This window comes from Pleurodeles waltl, chromosome 7, assembly GCF_031143425.1.
Source record: "Pleurodeles waltl isolate 20211129_DDA chromosome 7, aPleWal1.hap1.20221129, whole genome shotgun sequence".
NCBI classification, from domain to species: domain Eukaryota; kingdom Metazoa; phylum Chordata; class Amphibia; order Caudata; family Salamandridae; genus Pleurodeles; species Pleurodeles waltl.
In genome coordinates, this window is record NC_090446.1 from 1,496,069,032 (window position 1) to 1,496,082,169 (window position 13,138).

Below are 13,138 nucleotides of genomic sequence, written 5' to 3' on the forward strand. Positions count from 1 at the left end.
ACTTCAGAACATTTAAAAACAATTGGTAAAATCTGACCCATCAGAGATTTGAAAACTTAGCATTTGCTTCCGAGCATGTCTCGGAAATTGCAGCCATAGTTACACAAACACAGACTCGGTTTTCACCCCGCTCTAGATTAGCGGTGTACACGCTTGCAACGTTTTTCTCTCTCACAAACATCTATTAATCTATCCAATATTGCCTTTCCTACCATAATGCTCGAAGTTTTTGTGCGCGTGGCTGTTTCACGTTAAAACTAGAACTATCACCGCCCTTTAAAGGTGTTTCAAGGAAAAAAGATCGGCAACATTCTTCCGATATCAGAGTCACGAAGGAAACCGAAAGTTAACTCATGAGAAAACAGTACATTTTCAAAAAGCACTCTCGCCGTGACATTTCGCCAGTGTGCCGTAAAAGATTTCGCCACAGCGTAAGCGTAAGAAAAGCAGCGAGCTACGGAACGGTCAAAAATCGAGATTAATGTGCCTTTTTTCGCGTAATACAAACCTAACCCAGAAGGGACAGTATCTAATTTCTTATTTGGAACAGAAGGAGGACTCTTAAATGCAGGTCGGCGGGGATGCCCTTGGACCTCGGTCGTCATCAGGAATCCGTGCATCTCTGTCCTTCCAGAACCTGCAGGGCCTCTCCTTAAAAAAGGCGTTTTTAACACACTCATTTTATTTTACATATTTGCTGCTCACCTGACACTCAACTATGTGGCTGCGTGGCAGCTGGGGAACTTCTCGCGCGCTCACAGGAGGCTGGCGAGAGATGGGGGGCAGGATGAGGGCAGACTTCGCTCAGCGCCTAAACAGCTGCCTTCAGGTGTTCTGTGCGCTTAGTCATGGCGCCTGGGAGGTCTTCAGCTCAGGGGAAGGGGCAGGGGCTGCTGGCAGCATTGACAGACTGGTGGCATCTGGTCGGGGTAGGACCAAGGTGGCCAAGGGTGAAGGGAAAAGGCATGATAAGGAGTCGATTTAAGGTGTAGTCTTAGGCCCAGGATTGATAGCACATTTCGTTAATAGTGGTTCTCTCTCTTTTATTATTCTTTGTTCTGCTTCCTTTTTTTCTGTTTTCATTCTGGTTCATTCTTTTTTAAGGTCGAGCCTGTGTCGCATGCGCTCAGAGCCCCGTCCACATCACGTCAGTGTCTTTCATTGGTTCGTGGGCTTGCCTGTTAGAATCTGCTTGATTTCATTAGTGGAAGGCATGCCTATGTCATGCCTTTTCCGGTGGTTAGCCCTCCTCGAGCGCATCGACCAAGTACAGAAAACGTGCGAGGCTCGCTGTTTTCCGTCCGGTTCATGGACTACTTTTTCTCTATTTTCGCAGCGCGATCTCGCTTAACAGAAGTCGAGCGCTTTGCATAATATTGACCCTGTTACACAGTTAATTGCACTTTTTCCGGTTACGTACATGGTTTATGTGGCAGGAAAAGTCCGGTTAGGAGTTTACAACGCTATTAGCTCTAACACGAGCAAACGCGAGACCGATTGCATTCCAAATGCTTGTTTCTTTCTGGTCTCCACTTACAGCTTTGTATTTTCTTTCCTTGGCTATCGGTGTTTGCTTGTTACTTTGATAATGTACTCCATTTTCACGTTATTTTGCTTATCGAGCCTTCATTGTTCCTACAGGTTTTCATTTTTTCAGTATTTTCTAATTGGTGTTCGTTCTTCCTTTACATTTTATTTTTGTTCTTATGTTGTCATTTTTCTTCTTTAATTCTTTCTCAGTTAACTTTTCTTTGTAAGATATGGGCTTTTTATCCTCCATTGATTCCACCGTATTTATTGTCTCCTTATATATTTTTCAGATCTCACGGTTGTTTTGGATTGTATCTTCATTCACTTTGTGTTCTTTCTGCCCCTGTATTTATTTATCATTTTCTTCTTCCTGTGCTTTCACAATGAAATAACGTCTATATAACATTTAGATCACACTTGTCATGCATCATAAAGTCAGATTTAAATTATGTTATTGTCTTGAGCTTCTTATTGTCGTTGTTGCCCATGGGTGAGACAGTGGGAAGGCAAATTCCATAAAAAAATGCTAGGAGAGCAAAATACCCCTAAAGCACCCGACAAACCATCTCACGAACCCTTGTTGGGTGGTGTTTGCACGCTATAGGACAACAAATACTATTTTCAAACCTCTCTAGATACCTTGGCCTCCACCATGAGCCCGTGATGTAGCGGTAGCCAGAGCTGTGTCCCTCGGGGACAGCACCCCAAGAAAATGATGGCAATGCTGATCTTTCATATCCACAACTTCAAATGTTTGAGAGCAACCAGGACAGGACCCGACAACAATGCCACCCGCAAACAATGACTACACATGTGAACAACGGAGGAACTAATTGAAACTACCCTACCCCATGTATTCCCTGCACCCCGTTAATTTACAGCACTCCTTTTTTCCACCTTCCCTCTGTTTATTGTATCTTATAATTTTTTCACCCACAAGATTTACTTCTCTATTGATCTTAAGAATTTTCTATTTTTTTTCCACACTTGTGCTCTTTTGTTTCATGTTTCTTTTTCACGTGTTTCTACACTACTCCTGTGCGCTTTCTGCTGTTCTGCTGCCCGGCACATACCCTTTATTCATAATTGCTTTTGCTTTTCTTCTCTGGATGTTCAGTCTCTTGGCTGTTTCAAGATTACACCGTGTAAGCCTCGCAGTCTTTGCACAGGTTGCAAAGTTCAAACAGAGAAGATAATTATGTTGAAGTAGAATTTGCAGAATAAATGCTGATTGAAAATTTACTTTACAGGAAGAATATGCATAGATACAAAAAGCTGTGCCGTAAATCCTTCCAGAAGAAAAGTTGTGCAAAAGAAATGTTACAACCTTCTCCAGCTACAAATTTACGGGTGAAATTATCTGTGCTTCCTTCTCTTCAAGGACTGTACATATTTCAGATAATCCTCCTCTTCTTTTTACGTTAGTTTTCTGCGGGGTTTTTTGGTCCCTTTGCATGTGCCAAACTGTTCACCACCAGCTAAACCTGTTGGGCACAGACATGGGGGCTTATTATGATTCGATGGACAGAAAAGCCCATCCGCCGAAGTCCCGACAGATAGGTTGCTGTCAGTGTGGAAGCCTCCTCTCTGGGGCCATTACGAGTTTCCCGCTGGGTCGGCAGGCACCCGTCTCCACATTGTGGGTTACCGCCATGAAATCTCTGGTGGAGAAGGGGGTCGTAATCCCCACCGCAAGACCATCGTGTAGAAGACATTTGGCAGTGCTGGCGGTCCGACCACGGCACTACTGCCATGGTCGTAATATGACGCTCGGACCACCACCACAACTCTGGCAGTCATTAGTCGTAATGAGGCCCATGGTGACTATGGTAAGTAAATATATATATAGTAGACAATGGTACATAATGTATGTCTTTTACAAAGTGTTTGTTACCTACGTTTTGTAGCATTGTAAAAAGGATGTAATGACTGTGGAAAAGATAAAAGGCTAAGCCCAGGCCCACTTGTGACCTGATTATTATGGACATATAAGCCCTCCAAGTGCTTTAACCTACTGGTCTAGCTCGCTTACAAGGGCCATTCATTTTTTTGTTGTACTTTTTTGCCTTCCGTGCCTCTCTTGTATTGTAACTTGTGGTCGTTTTCAAATCATTTCATTGAGATCTGCCGTAATATTATTAGTTTCTAGAGCGATTTCGTGTTTAATTCAGACTGGAAATATGGGAATGTTGTTCAAAATGCTTTGTGGATTGCTAGCATTAGCAATTCGTGTGTGGGTGAGTATATTCAAGGTAATTTTGGGGGGAATCTTTTAGGGAAACTTTAAACTCCTTCCTTAGTTGATCTGAACTGTAGGAAAAGTTATGAAGTGAGATGTTGCAAGTCAAATCAAAAACGCCAGCCCAAGACCAAGACAGTGCCGTGGAGCGCTGACCAAACTTTGAGCACCGCATCTGAGGTCGTAGTGGATGGAAGGTAAGAGGCGAGCCCGTGAGGGCTCCTAAGGGAATGTTGGAGTGTAAATTAGGAAAATCTGGACGGCTCCTCATAGAGACTTGAGGTAACATTGGATCAATTTGGAGGGTACATCAGGGCGAGTCAGAGAGTAGATCACACAATATTGGAGAGCATGTTAGGAAGTCATGGAAGGTACGTGAGGAAAATTTGAAGGGCATATCAGAGTGACTTAGTACAAAAATACTCTACGCCTGTTAGAAAAATTAGTGGTACACATTAGAGAAATGTTGATGGCACATGGGACAGACTCAGGAGCAGATCTGGGAGTCTTGAGGGCACATTAGGGAACTAATGAGGCACATATCAGACTTGATGTTCATCAAATACACTTGAAGGTAATTTGGTAGACCTGGGCTCTCATCGGGAAGTCTTGAAACACATGTCAGGGGGCCTAGGAAGCAAAAAAGAGAGAGTTAAGAAGCATATCAGAAACATGGAAGATCAAGTACATTCTGAATACACGTCCGGGCAATTGATATATGGAGGACACATCATTAAGAATAGAATTCAAGGGCCTCTTGGGCACATTTGCGGAAACATCTGCAAATTTTGCAGTAAAGGAAATTTGAATGATGCTTTATAGCAATTGTGGGGGGCGATCAGGGAAATTTGAAGGATAGGTTATGGGGTGTTTACCGGGAGACTCTTGGGATTTTGTTTGAAGGGTACATTGTTGACATTTTGAGGAAAGATTGTGAGTTTAAAAGACACTTAGAGAAAAGTTCATACGGAGGGCAGTGTAGGAAATTTTGGCGGGACAGTAAGTAGATTTGAGCATGCTAGGGAAATTGGGATGGGAACACGAGGGATATTTAGAGAAAGAGCATGGAAGATTGAAGAGGGCATCGTGAATATTTACAAGACATTTGGAGGACACTTAATGAGATTTTGTTGGCATATATTACCATTTTGGGCCATATGTACAAAGCCCCTTTACTGCTGTCTCTGAATCACGAAGCCACAGGGTTTGTGACTGCAGAAGGGTTTTTCTACAATGTGCTGAATTCCTTTCGTGAATCTGATTTTTTTTCTAACTTATTAAAGGGTTTTGGTGACCTTTTCATGATTTGCAGATATAGTGGTGTGCAACATGTATCTGCAATTTGGAAACATATGTATTAATGATTTCTGACTGCGCTTGAAGTCACAAACTATTGATCAGTTACCAGCCCACTAGCTGAGGTGGCAATTGATTTAAAAATGGGAAGCCGTCCCTGTGGCACAACTTTCACTTTGGGAATCTTGTTAGTGGCTTCATGGTGGAGAACACAGTGATCCGGTTTGAGAATGCAAATTTTAGGGCTAGATCGCTTCATTTACAGCCAATCATTTGGGGTTGCCGTTTATGACCTGCTTAATTAATATTTATTAAGCTGCTTGTTTTGTGACATCTTGAAAATGGGCAATTTGCTAAACAACCTATCAATACACCTGTCACATTACAAATTGCACACACATTTACAAATGTGTCTATGTGCCGATTGCACATCCAGGTTTGTGAATGGGTGTACGTACATCTGGCTTATGGTAACACAAATCAAAGAGATTAAAAAGGCATTTTGGAGATTTCAGTGGCATGTTGGAGAGACTTGAAAAGAAGACGACAGAAAATGGATTGATTAGATTTTGGAGGACACATTTATTTACACTGTTTATTTGTCAACATGCCACTTCACGACCAGCTCAGAAGATCAGGAGATTTAGATAGAAAATCAGGAAATTTAGAGGATGGTTCAGGATGATTTGGTGGGGCATTGGATAGATTCAGAGAGCACCCCAAGTAGAATAGAAGATTAGATTAAAAGAAATAGTAAAGAGGTTTTGAGGCAGAGTCTAGAACACTTGGAGAAGAATGGAATGGAAAGAAGGCCAGCGTGACTCAAAAGCAGTACCTGGAAAATTTACAAGAAGAACTAATGAGATTTACGGAAAGCATCAGTGGGGACTGGGAACTATTGGGTAGATTTAGAGAGAGAATGTTGGAGAATTAGTTGGAGGATCAGTGATATTTGTTTGGTAGATTTGGAGGGAGAATCAGTGGGACAGAAGGAGGATCAGTGAGTTTTGAAGGCAGGGTGAAACAAACTTAAATAGGCAGGTTTGTCAGGAGCTAAAAAAAAAGGCAATGTGAGGTTTGTCTCTGATGTCAGGAATTATTAATTTCCTATTATCAGGGGAGCTTTCAGCTTCTAATAGAGGACATTCTTTAATCTCTTAAAACAGAGGGAGTTTACTCTCCTCCTGTGAAAGAGGGGCTTAATTCATCTCCTTTACACGGGGGGTATTAATCTCTTGTAACAGAAAGGATGCCTCTATATCCTTTAACAAAAAGGGTGTTGTGCCTGTAATATCTAATAATATCATTATGATAGAGGGGATTTATTCGACTCCTATAGCAGAGGGTGTTTATTATCTTCTGTAAAAGGAGTTTATCCAGTGCCTAAAACAACTGTAAGAGTGGGGTTTATCTCCTATAAAAAGAAAGTTTTATAAATATACATTGACACAAGAATTATTCATCTCTTAAACCAGATGTAGTTTATCATCTCCTATATCAAAGCATTTGTTAATTGCCTATCATGGGTGACTTTGTGACCAGTAATAGTTATGAATCTCTTATAAACGTGGATGTTGATTCATTTCTTCTAAAAAAGCATGGGTTTATTTAACCTTATAAAGGGATTTATTCATCTCTTTTAACAGAAGGGATTTATTAATCTTCCCTGGAACAAGAGAGTTTAATGATCTCCTGAAAGAGAGGGATTTAATAATTTCCTACCACAGGATTTAATAATCTCCTGTAAAATAAGGTATCTTTTGGTCTACTAAATGGAGGGGACCCTCTATTTTCTGATAACATGTGCAAATTAATTATTCTCACATAAATGGGGGGAGGGGTTATTTATTAATCGCCTCTAATGGAGATGAGTAATAATCTCTTCAAACAGAGGGATTATGTTAATCTCCTATAACACAACTGGTTTAATAATCTATAACTGAGGGAATTTACTTATCTCAAAAACAGGAAGATATCAATCTCCTATAACGCAAGTGATGTCATAATCTATAATGTAGGGTTTTTATTCATGGCCTATAAGAGTGGGTCTATTAATCTCCCACAACAAAGACATTCATCTCTGGTCATACAAGAGATTTATTAATCTCCTAAAGCAAAGGGGGTTATTTATTTCATATAAAGGGTTATTGATCTCTGCTAAAAACAGGTGATGTAACCATATCCTATAGCATGGGGGAATAAGTTATTTCCTATAACAGAGGGGGTTTATTAATCTCCTATAGCAGAGGAGGTTTACCTATATCATATATATATATATGTATTAATCCCTTCAAAAACAGGTGAAATAATAATCTCTTATAACAAAGTGGTTTATTCATCACGTCTAAGCAGTGGTTGAAGTGGGCAGGATCAGAGGGGGCACAATGTGCCTATACTTTTATGATTTCTTCAACACCATTCCCCTACTCTTTGTAAAAAGACAACCATCCCAGGACGGTTAATTATGACAGTTTTGGTGCCTCAGCTGAGTGTCATTTAGTGAGTCTCCTGTGCAGTGAAACCAAAGCCGGGCAGACAACTAATGAAGCCATCCTGCAGGGTGCCTGCTTGTCTGAAAGAAATGCAGATGTGAGCTACGAGTTACTCTGCAAACGCCAAGGATGCTTTGGAGCTGGTACTGGCTTTAATTGACCTAATCACTCGTAGCTTTGTGATGACAAAGATTTATTGTTTTTGAGTGGTAGTGCAAAGAGTTAACAACTGGGCTGTGAAGTGCATGCTTTTAATTGTAAATGTATTTATATTGTGCTTATTACACCAGGGGGTGTTGAAGTGACAGTACACTTTGGGTATTACTAAAATCTATATGCTTGGTAGAACCATTTTATCTTAAACATCTTGCAAGTTTTGTAGCAGTCTATCTTATACTGGGTGCAATGCAAGTTTAAAATAGTGACTGCAAAATTCAACGTGCTTTCTGTTACAGACTGTGACCTCGTAGAACTGAAAATACACAAGTCACCTATCTCCACTGCAGCAACCAAGATTTGATTCTGTGCCTCTCTGGTTACACACAGACCTCTGCAGTGCATTAACTAATAGAGGTTTCATAATGCCCATCCAAAAGAGTAACAACTTTATTAAATGTATTTTTCATTTAAGCTGCATGTAGTTGTATGTGTAGCTACCTGATGGTGAAAAAACAAAAAACACTTACAGAATATTTTGTTTTTTTGCCACATTTTGGACCCTACCCTCCTGCTCACTGACTCCACCCCCACTGCATGCAGCATCGCAGTTCTGAAACATTTTTAATGAACTTCAAACGCTGTGTGTAAGAGAGGGGCTTTATTAATCTCCTATAACATGGTGAGTGTTCTCATCTCATATAAAGAAGGGGTATTAATCTACTGTAACACATTTGGTGTAATAATCTTCTGTAACAGAGGACTTAACTCATCTCCTATTGCGGGGTTGTTCATTCCCTGTCACAGAGGTGGTTTATTAATCTTCTATAGTAAAGGCTGATCCTTGTCTCATACGGAGGGGCTATTAATCTCCTCTAGTACAGGTGATGTAATAGTTTTCTATTATAAAGGGATTTTTATTCATCTCCTATACCAGAGGGGGCTTTTTATTCTCCTATCACAAAGGGTGTTTACTCCTCTTGTAAGAAGGGAAATATTAATGTCCTGTAGCACAGGTGATGTAATAATCTTCTGTAACCGAGGGTTTATTAATCTCCTATTACAGAGGGTGTTTACTCGTCCCAAAAGAAGAGGGATATTAATCTCCTCTAGTACAGGTGATGTAATAATCTTCTATAACAGAGGGTTTATTAATCTCCCATTACAGATAGTGTTTCCTCGTCTCATAAGAAGAGGGATATTAACCTCATCTAATACAGGTGATGTATTAATCTTCTATTATAGAGGGTTTTTTATTAATCTCCTATAACAGAGGGTGTTTACTCGCCTCATAAGAAGGGGTATAGCAATCTCCTCTAGTGCAGGTGGTGTAATTATCTTTTGTAGCAGAGGGTATATTAATCTATTACAGAAGGTGTTTACTCTTCTCATAAGAAGGGTGATATTAATTTTCTTTGGTACAGGTGATGTAATAATCTTCTATAACCGAGGGTTTATTAATCTCCTATTACAGAGGGTGTTTACTCGTCCCATAGAAGAGGGATATTAACCTCCTCTAGTACAGGTGATGTAATAATCTTCTATAACAGAGGGTTCATTAATCTCCTATTATTACAGAGAGTGTTCACTCGTCTCTTAAAAAGGGGGATATTAACCTCCTGTTGTACAGGTGATGTAATATTCTTCCATAATAGAGGGTTTTTTCAATTCATCTCTTATAACAGATGGTGTATTGATCTCCTATAACATAGAGGGTTTACTTTTAAATAAATAGGCAGGCATAAATGTTTTCTAATAGGGGGTGTGATAATGCCCGAAGAAACCGATGGGGACTGTTTATATCCTATAAATAGATTTTTTAAATAATGTTATGAAGAACTGAATTAAAGCAATCAGGGGAAATGAGGAAATTCCTGATATTTTTCATGGAAACCGATCTTCGGTGCAGGCCCGGCCTGTGGGTGGTATCCTGGCACAGGCGCAGGCCAGGCTTGCATCGCAGGGCCTCCCAAGGCCGGCCCATTCCGTGTGCAGCACGCCCCCCCCCCCCCCCCAGTATGTGCACCGCCTGGAACAGGAGACACGCAGAGTTCAAGTTCACATGCCTCGGGCTCGCGCAATCTCCCGAGGAGATGTGCGGAGGGGGAGGGGGTCTACGCCCCAAGTCCACTATTGTTAGAGAGACTGAGGCCGTGGGGGTGGGAGGGCGGAGGACAGAATTGGACTCTGAGATTCTGCATTAACACCCTCCCCCCCCCTTCACTCTTCACTGCTGCAAATAAGTCGAGAAAATTAGCAGACGGAGGAAAAGGGGAGCCAGCGCTTCGAAACTAAAGGAATCCAGCCAGGGGAGGTGGGGGGCGCTTCCCTTCCCCAGCCCCACCCACCGCCTTCGAGGAATGAGCCGGTGCGGCCCCCACCGCTCCTCTCCCATCGATCGAGGAGGAGAGAGAAGGCGAGACGGCCCCCTCCGTTGAGATCACATCGCCCCGGCCCCACCCGGCACCCCACGCCCGGACGCGCCGAGGAGCGAAAGGGACAAAAAAGGTCAGTGTCGTGTCCGCCCCCTGGTCCTCGGTACCGTAAAATATTTGGGGCTCTGCCGGCGTCGCCCTTTTTGTAGTCGGTATAGTATGTATTTGGAGTGGTGGAATGGTTGTAGACTCCCCTTCTCTGCCCCTGCACCCCCAAATCTGTCCATCGGCAGGCTGGTCAGAGATTCACCGAGGGCTGCAGGGCTGGTCATGCATGTTTGCTGCATGGCATCCTTGCCCCTCTTTGCATCCACGCGAAGTGACGCGGGCTGCGAGTGTCTCCGCGCAGAACAACGCGAGGTGCCTTGAGAAACCTGTGCTGCTCCGCGAGACGCTCTTGCACAGAGATAAAACCCGGCTTCAGCTATAAAGTGCTGTGTGAGTAGGGGGTTCTCAGACCCTCGTGGGATGCTCTGCAAGAGGTGAGTCAGGAGTTGCTTGCTATTCACAGATACCGTCATATCCTATAGATTTTCGATGCCATGTACTGTAGAGCAGTGGTTCCCAACCTTTTCACTTCTGTGGACCCCCACTTTATCATCACTGGAACCCGGGGACCCCCACTGAATCATTATTAGAATTCAGGGATCCCTCTACTGAGTCATTACTGAAAGCTGAGGACCTAATCTGTTAATATTATATAATTTTCTAAGCAGTCGCGGTCCCTGAGGAGGCTTCGCAGACCCCCAGGGGTCCCCGGACCATAGGCTGGGAACCAGTGCTGTAGAGTGATATCTGACTCTGGGTTTGAGGAGGATGAAATGCTTTGAGTAGACTGGTCCAAGGCGGAAACTCATCTCCAAGACACTGGGTCCGCTAAGGCGGTTCCACGTGGAGGTGCGCGCTGCAAGTCTTGAGGTTACGGATGGAAAGTCGTTTAAGGGTTAATTTGGATACGTTTATATGGTTTTATTTAAACTCAGCGCCTTTTTGGGGAACAGTGGAGGCTGGAGTTGATCTTCTGCATTACAGCGGGGTTCTTGCGGGTCATGGTGGCCAAGGCTTTTGAGAGTCTAAGGCGAGGTGTCCGGGGTCACCCCACTAAAGTGAAAACCATCCCACATTTCATCCTGCCTTCGGTTGCCCCAGCGAAAGGCTTTGCCAGATGTAACAAATTAACTCTGTCTTCAGACCACAAACTTGTCGTCCGCACCGAAATTGGCACACTCGCCCAGTTTAAACAAAACCATGAAAAGGAAACCACACAATTTTACATTCTTCTGCCGGAGGGAAGCTAGTTATGTTTAAAAAAATAAAAAAATAAAACTGGCGGAAGAGTGTTAAAGGGAGACGACAATTTTAATCAAATTTCTGTTCAACTCCCATTTTTCGCTGTACAATTTCCAAGGGTGGGGGTGGGGAAGGCAATGATTCGTGTAGAACTGAACTGGCACCCAGACTGACTACCTCAAAGAAAAAATCCAAGTTTGAATACATGTAGCCAGTAGATTTTTTTTTTATTCAGGGGTTTTGTTCCACCTAGCGATTCACCGTCCGTTTTCTCTATAGGAAAACGCTTTTCATGAAAATGTATACTAATCTGACCTTGTATTTTTTTTTTAACAAACTTCTGGAATGCGAGGCATTATTAAAAAAAACAATCAACATAGTCATAACTTTAAAAACGTATTTAATTCCCAGAAGGTTTTGTAGTAAAAAATCAAAAAAAAATGAAAATTGCATTTATTATATATTTGGCGATGAAAATTGTGTAGGATTTTATTAAACACTAGCATCAAGGATGAAGGACTACAGGCATGTAATGGTGCAGTCCCACTTGGATATTTCTACCCCCACCCTCTTGGAAAAAATGGTGTGTTCCCGCCAAATATGGCTCGTATCTAAAATTTAATGCGAGTCCTCGCAGACACGATTTTGCTCCGTTTTCCTGTATTAAAATGTTGTTTTTCGTTGTGTTAGTTCAATAAATAATTTTGTGCGTCCTAATCAAGAGTATAGAATTCTGTGCAATAAAATGAGCAACTTGAAGGCTCCGTGAAGAGTGCAGAGCGCTATGAGATCACCCCTAAGAATAAAATAAATAAGACACGAAAAAATACATTTTTACTGATGTTTTTTCATGAATATGATTAGGATAAAAATACAGTTTTGACTCGAAATGTTATTTAATATCAATTTACTGCGAATGTTATAATTTATAACGGTCAGGGTTCGGGGTCAGACCTTGGATTGCCTATCCTCTCTAAAGTGGGCGACAGAATAGGCGCCCCACAACCCCCATTGATCTGTCCATCCAGCTCGGAGCCTGTGGTGTACCCCACGGAGCTGTTTGAGGCCGTGTTCTGTCTTACAACCCCCCAAGTTTTGAGCGTGTGGTGTACCCCATGGGGCTGTTAATGGCCCGGTTCTATCGTACTGACCCCCAATTTTAGAGCAGAATTAGAGCTCCATATGTCTGTTTGGGGTCCTTTTCTCTACGACTGTCCCCCAAGCTCAGAGCACATGGTGTACCCCACGGGGCTGTCTGGGGTCACCCCCAGGCGCACAGATCCTTGTGACACCAGATATGCTGGGGGTATCTGTTCCTTACGGGGTTCTCTGTTCTAGGCCCTGCACGTACTGTGCGAAGTCAGGGTGGGGGAGGGATATTTTATGGGCGGCGCGTCCACCGTCATGTATGCAGCGTGAGGTTGGCGCACCAGTCATGAATCTATGTTAAAAACCTTTTGTTGATCTTTCCTTAAACATGATCCGTCCAGAGAGCCGAAAAAGCCCCGCTTTTAACTCTCAAATGTATTTTTTAATTTCGTTCCGTTGAAAGGTGTCTCCTGGTGGAGATCGGGTTCTTGGCGGCCGCTGGGCCCAGTCCAAGCCACTTGTATTCTGCGCCTTTTCTGCCCCTTCCCCCAGTTAACCCTTTCAGCCCCTCCTGGAGGAAGGGGAGGGGGGGCTTAACCTGAAATATATGC

At 42.6% G+C, this 13,138-nt stretch overlaps 1 long non-coding RNA gene across 2 annotated transcripts in view; it reads left to right on the forward strand.

Moving 5' to 3' along the window:
* LOC138246570 (uncharacterized) overlaps positions 1 to 13,138 on the forward strand; it is a 402,277-nt gene that overhangs the window by 59,358 nt on the left and 329,781 nt on the right. Inside the window, exon 1 of one of the 2 annotated variants that reach the window (XR_011194308.1) lies at positions 9,971 to 10,221. The exons of the other annotated variant lie outside the window; for it this stretch is intronic. This is a non-coding gene — a long non-coding RNA (uncharacterized lncRNA). Of the gene's footprint in view, positions 1 to 9,970; positions 10,222 to 13,138 lie in introns of those variants that run through there. 2 annotated transcript variants of the gene reach the window in all.